We start from the raw sequence: 6,000 nt of genomic DNA, 5'->3' as shown, positions 1-6,000 counted from the left end.
GCACAGCTCCCTTACTGGCTCAGCCCCTCAGTCTGGTGGGGACAAGGGGTGGCAGGCGAGCAGGCTGGTCGGGAGCAAAGTCTGTGACGTTGCGGTTGGAACTATCCGTGAGGAAGCACAGGCGAGGGCTCCATCCCAGCAACCGTAGTGGAGTCCTAGAGGCCACTGTGGGGCCGCAGAGGAGGGGTGAACTGCACGGAGGGGGCACCGGAAGCTACGCCAGCGTCTGGAACGGGGTATACCCTGCCGCTCAGCCCCTCCACGCCTCCTCCTCCCGCCGAGAGCTAAAGTCTGGTCCCCGCCTCTGAGATGGCCCGACACACCCACACCTTCTGCAGGTTAAGAACCTGAGGTTCAGAGAGGTTGCTTCACTTGTCCAAAGCTGCACAGCGGACCAGGGGTGCTGATCTTAATGCTGGCCTGAATTCCCCAATTCAGTGTCCTTCCTGCTGGTCCAGAAGCTTTGGCTAGAGCCCTTGGAGGGGCCCACGGAAACCCGTCCAGATTCTGCTTCCTCCCCACAGTGGCCAGTGATAGTCATGACTTTTCTGGGGCCCCAGCACCTAGAGAACCCCTGGAGGCCACTGTAGGGACGGGATCCCCTGGGGTCACACGCTGGGCGTGCGTCCCCTCTCTCCTGGGAGCCCTCCAGGACCCCGGGAGCCAGCCTGGGCACCCGCGGATGCGGTCCAGAAGGGAAGGTGGAATCTGGGCCCGGAGGAAAGCCGTCCCTGGCCCTCGGCTCTAGACGCTTCGCGGTGGGATTTCATGGTCAGGCTCTTAGGTGGGTGGTGGGGTGCATGGACCCCCCGTCTTCCTGTTTCCTGTGAAAACAGGAAGTTCAGGGGCACTGGTAGGGATGGGGCTGGGGGGGTGCTACCCCACGTTGAAAGTTGGGGACACCCTTCCAAGGCCCCGGGGGAGCCAAGCTACCTGGAAACCGCAGGCTGTGGGCTGGACTGGGGGCCCCAGGCCCTTGGCGGTCATGCAGGGCTGCACTGAGAGTGAATCGGAGCTCCTCATTCTGGATTTTTGTCAGGAAAGCGGGGGCATCCCTGGGAGTGGCCGCAAGTTGCAGGAGTGGGCCAGGGCTGGGGGCCTCGAGGGCAGGGGCTCCGCACTCCTCGGCTTCCTCGCGCGGCCTCCCCTTTGCTCCCCTAGCTTCCTCCCTTGGCCTCTAGCCCCCCGCTTCCCTTCCTCCAGGGCGAAAGGAGCCACTGCCTGACTGTGTGTTTCTATTTCTGCACCTTCCGCTTCCTGGCCCCGTGGCCTGCTGGCCGCTGCAGAACGTTCTGGAATCCGCAAGGCCAGCTGGTCCTGGGGTGGGATGTGGGGGCCTCGGATTTCCTCTTCCTCAGCAGCTCCGCAGGCCTCCCGGGGGGCCGGGCACCCAGAGTGTGGGCCGCAGGTACGAAGAGAAGGTCCTGGTCCCCGGGGACGGCTGTGTGCTCTCCAACGGGCCGGAGACCCGCTTCCTTCATTTGTCGACCGTGCGCTCAGCAAATACGGGCAACGCACTTACCGCACGCCAGGCGCTCCCAAGCCCTGCGATGGCTTTTCAAACGAGAGGATGTCTTACGGGATGTGCCCCAACCCACGCCGCTAGAGAACCGTCTGGAATCTGAATGCAGGAGGGAGACTCAAGGGTCTGTGCTTCTGACCTCCCTGCTGAAGATTGTGTGTGTGCGAGAGAGACAGACAGACACAGAGATACCGAGAAAGACAGAGGGACGGGGGGGGGGGGGGGAGGAGAGTGCCCCAGGCGGTCGTGCAGGGAGCCGTCGCCTAGAGTCCAGCCCGAGTGAGACAGTGAAGCCGCCAGCGCCCAGTGCCCCGGCCTCACGCAGACAGGAGGCTTGCTCTGCCTCAGTGTTTCGTGAGCACGTACTATGTGCCAGGTTTCCTTGAGACCCCTGGGGTTGACCCCCTTCCTCTTGGTCAGGAGGACGTGAGGGGAACCAGGTGCATAGTCTGCAGAAGGCTGAATTACTGAGGGTTTTAAAAAAACACAGCTTTCCTGCGTCCAGGTGTGAGCTGATGACGTCACCTCCAAGGCCTCACAGCCCAGGTAAGCCCATGCAGGTGCTGGGCCAGGAGGGTGCTGTAAGGCTGAGGGTGCGCCGGGTTCCAGCTGGGCATGGACCCAGGTCTGACTTTGGACAAGTCACACCCCGTCGCTGGACCTCCAGGGTCTCACTTCAAGGAGCCTCGGGTTCCCACGGGGCCCACTGATGGGATGGGCCTGGCTGGGCTGACATCACTGCCCGGGGGGGGGTGCTAGGGGCGCCCTGTGTCCGTCTCCCACCTGCTCCCCTTCAAAGTGGCTCCGGATTATTCTGTTGCGTCTGAGTTTGATTGGATCATTGCTTCCATTTGCCCACAGATTAACTTCCTGATGTAGCTTTATTACATCATAGGAAAGTGACCAGAGCACTTTGCAAAACGCCGCAGAAAGAGAAAAAAGACCCTAAAATGCCACCCTCCTGGAAATGTGCTTAAAGAATCTCGCCTTCCCACCTGCCAGGTTCCAGTCCTCCATGCCTAGACACGCGACGGTCACGGGCGTTTACACACGGGATCGTCCTGGGCGTGCTTTCCCGTAACCTGTCTCCCTGCGGATCCGCACGGCAAGGATGTCTCTGCGTGTGGATGAACCCACAACGAGTGCCGCGTCGTCATCACCCCCACCACCCACGGCGGAGCTGTATCGTAATTCTGCCGAGGACGCAGCTTTCCCATCGCGAACACCCCCGTGCAGGCCACCGGGGCGACACGCGGACCCCTCTGCGTTTATGCAAAGAATTCCATACCATAAATTCGTGGAGGGGGCACTTCTGCTTAGATTTTGCGTGTTGACCCCGACGGGACGCGCTGCTGATTTTTGAGCGAGACTTAGAACTCCTGGAGGGGGCACTCAGGGTTACTCACGAGGTCCGCAAGTGCACCATCTTCATCTCAAAGAACATCTTTAACTGGTTATAAAAGTAGCACGTTGCAGCGTAGGAAATGTTGCAAGTGCGTAAATGCAGAGTTAAGAACCTTGAGATGATCCGTTAGCCTGGGGAGATATACCTGTTTATCAGTCCGTCACCCGTCCATGGACCTGATGGACATCATGCTTGTTTCCCCGGATACGTGTTGTTAACCAAGCCCTCGGTGGGTTAAACAGCCTTTGGAAAGACCCTAAGAGCACACCTTTCGTTGTTAACTTGTGATCCCCATAGAAAACTCCAGAAAACCCAGCAAGGAGCAGACACACGAGGCGTCCGGACTCACTGTCACAGCTGTCTGTGCCGGCACACTCCAGCCAGCCTGCTTGTTAAGCACACGCACACTCACTCATTTTGCACACTTGGTATTGGATTAGGCCCCCGGTTCCATCTCCTGCTTTTCCCCCTTAACAGATCGGGACTATTTCCTTGCGGTGTTAAGCAGTCTCTGGAAACATGATTTTGAATGGCGGAATAATATTTTATTGGGCAGATTGCTTAACAAAGTATGCCTTGCTGCCTCCGGCTTTCAGGCATTACAGGTGATGCTGCGAAGTCTGTCCTCGGGCATAAGGCTTTGCACCTGCGTGTGAGGGTTTCTCGGGGCGGGTCCTAGAGGAGGGTCTGCCAGCCCAGCTACAGATTGCCAAACGGCTCCTCAGAAAGCTGCTAGCAATCGCACTCCCAGCAGCGCTGTAGGAGAACTCCCAGTGACCCTGAAGAATGACACTCTTGCCTGTGACGGCTGCAAACGGCATCGGGCTGACTCAATCACTGTTTTTTCGGTTCCTAGGGAGGATGAACACGTTTTTACAGGTTCTTGGCCATTTGCACATCACCTGAAGTTCCTATTCGTCTTTTATCCAATGATTAAGTTCATTGTCCATCTTAATGATTTATAAGCGCTTTTTACATATGAAGAAGACGCAAGTCTTACGTTTCAGGCACCGCTATATTTTCTCAGTGTCTCTGGACTCCACTTAGTAGTTTTTCTTAATATAAAGCAGTTTGTGTGCTCTCAAGTGTCTTGAACTTAGATGCCTGGGGTTCCCACCTACACCTGCTAGTCTTTGGCTAAGGTGGGAGGGCTGGGGGTGGGGATCGGCCACACACACCTGTGGCCTCATTCGTATCCACAGACAGGTGGTCCTGGGGACCTACAGGGACGGGTCTTCCAGCTCTCGTGTGGCTCTCTGTTTCACAATTGTTCATGTGTCCACGTACTCATTCACTTATCCAATGGCTCACTGTGCCGGGAGCCGGGGATTCAGCGCTAAGGGAGTTCGGAAGCCAGAGAACATCAGCCAACAACAGGTGTCTAGGATTAGCTCAGCCAGCAGGCAGGGGGCACAGCCAGGCAGGGATGGAGCCAGGTCGGGGATGGGTGTGGCACCGTCTTGGAGGTCGGGGAGAGGGAAGGCCTGTCCCAGCTGACGTTTGAGGGGGCTCTGGCTGCAGCAGTCAAGCCCAGCAATGATGCGGGTCAGTGTTCCAGGCACAGACTCTGGGGAATTTCTTCTGGAATCAGCACCGAGACCAGGACGTAGGATCCCAGCCCCCTTGGTTAGGTTGTTCCGTGTTCCCTACAGATTGGACATTCTGCTTTCACGACACACCCAACTCGTATACGTAACGGAAGAGTTCCCGGGGTCCTTGGGAGACCCCGCTTAAGGTGCCCTGATGGGGAGGGGCGTGGTGGGAAGGAGAGACAGGGAGGGGCCCTCGAGGGCCACGAGGGAGGCATCCTCAGCTTCTGGAAGCCCCCAGCGGACAGGTAACATTACGCTAAGTGAAAGAAGCCAGTCTTAGGGGGACAAAAAGTGTCCCATCTCATTTATACACGGTCCCAGAATCGGTAAATCATAGACAGAAAGCATACCAAGGGTCCCCAGCAGCTGGGAACATGGGGAGAAGGAGACGATTATTTTATGGGAACAGCCTTTCTGTTGGGGGAGAGAGGAAGGTATCGGTGTGGGAGTGGTGACAATTGTACAACATTGCGAATGTCTTTGTGCCGCTGAATTGTGTGCTTACGAGTGGCTAAGATAATAGCTGTCGGTGATGTCTGAGCACACTAAACATGGCAGGGGTGGGTGGTTGTGAGAATGTAGGGTGGAGAGAAGGAGCCGCATTCCTCACACCTTCTACCTCAAGCATGTGCCCCCAACACCCAAAGCTTCTGAGCCAGCAGGTTTGAGGTGACGTCCGAGCACCAGACACAGAAGGTACCAGATAGGCTGAGAGCACGTCTACCGGGCATCGAGGAGGCCCAGGGCACGGGGGCAGTGCCTAGCTGGGCGCCCTCCCCCGACAGAGGAGCAGGGGTCCTGAAGGCTTCCCAGCGTGTGGTGTTTAAGCTAAACGCTGAAGGTCACATGGACGGAGCCGTGAGAAAGGGGGGGTCAGTGGAACGGAGGGAGGGCGCCTGGCTGAGGCACAGCACGTGCAAAGGGCCGGAGGTAAAGGGAGTTCGGCTAACGGAGGGGCTGCAGGGAGCGTAGCGGGGCTCGGGGGTCCCGCCGAGCAGAGCCCAGGGACAGGGTGGGAGGTGGCCTCCTGTCACAGGGATCTAACACGTCCTCAGGCTTTAGGTTCTCTCACAGAATCCTAGCAGGGCGAGTTCTCCTCACGCTCCTCAGACCCGTCCCTCCTGACGCCTCTCCTCTGCCTCAGGGAGCCCCGCTGGGCAAGGTCGGCCGGCAACGGCGTCTGCCTCAGCCCCTCACGCACCCCCACCCGTGCGTTCTCCCGCCCAGCCGCCATCCGCCTAGCAGTCTCCCCTCCCCCACTCACCCCTCCGCCAGGCCCCGCCCACACCCGCATCAGCCCACATTCCCCACCCATCCGGCTCGTTACCCCCCGGGATGGGTAATTTTTTGCATCAACTTGAATCACATCTGATTGAACGTGATTCTGGGGGTGTCTGGGAAGGCGTTTCTGGATGAGATTACTGTCTGACTCCGTAAACTGAACAAAGCAGATTGCCCTCCTCAGGATAGATGGGCCTCAT

The 6,000-nt window shown here is 58.2% G+C and overlaps 1 long non-coding RNA gene across 1 annotated transcript; it reads left to right on the top strand.

Annotated features, from left to right (window-relative positions):
• The first annotated feature begins 1,270 nt into the window (after nt 1-1,270).
• Nucleotides 1,271-4,012, top strand: LOC123388705. The gene is made up of 2 exons (XR_006603197.1): nt 1,271-2,068; nt 2,384-4,012. It is a non-coding gene; the product is annotated as an uncharacterized LOC123388705 (long non-coding RNA).
• The last annotated feature ends 1,988 nt before the right edge of the window (nt 4,013-6,000 follow it).

The sequence above is a fragment of the Mustela putorius genome, unplaced genomic scaffold, assembly GCF_011764305.1.
Source record: "Mustela putorius furo isolate JIRA1106 unplaced genomic scaffold, ASM1176430v1.1 tig00000127_pilon_pilon_pilon, whole genome shotgun sequence".
Lineage (NCBI taxonomy): Eukaryota > Metazoa > Chordata > Mammalia > Carnivora > Mustelidae > Mustela > Mustela putorius.
The sequence above is the reverse complement of the archived record's forward strand: the minus strand, read 5'-3'. Positions and strand labels throughout refer to the sequence as shown.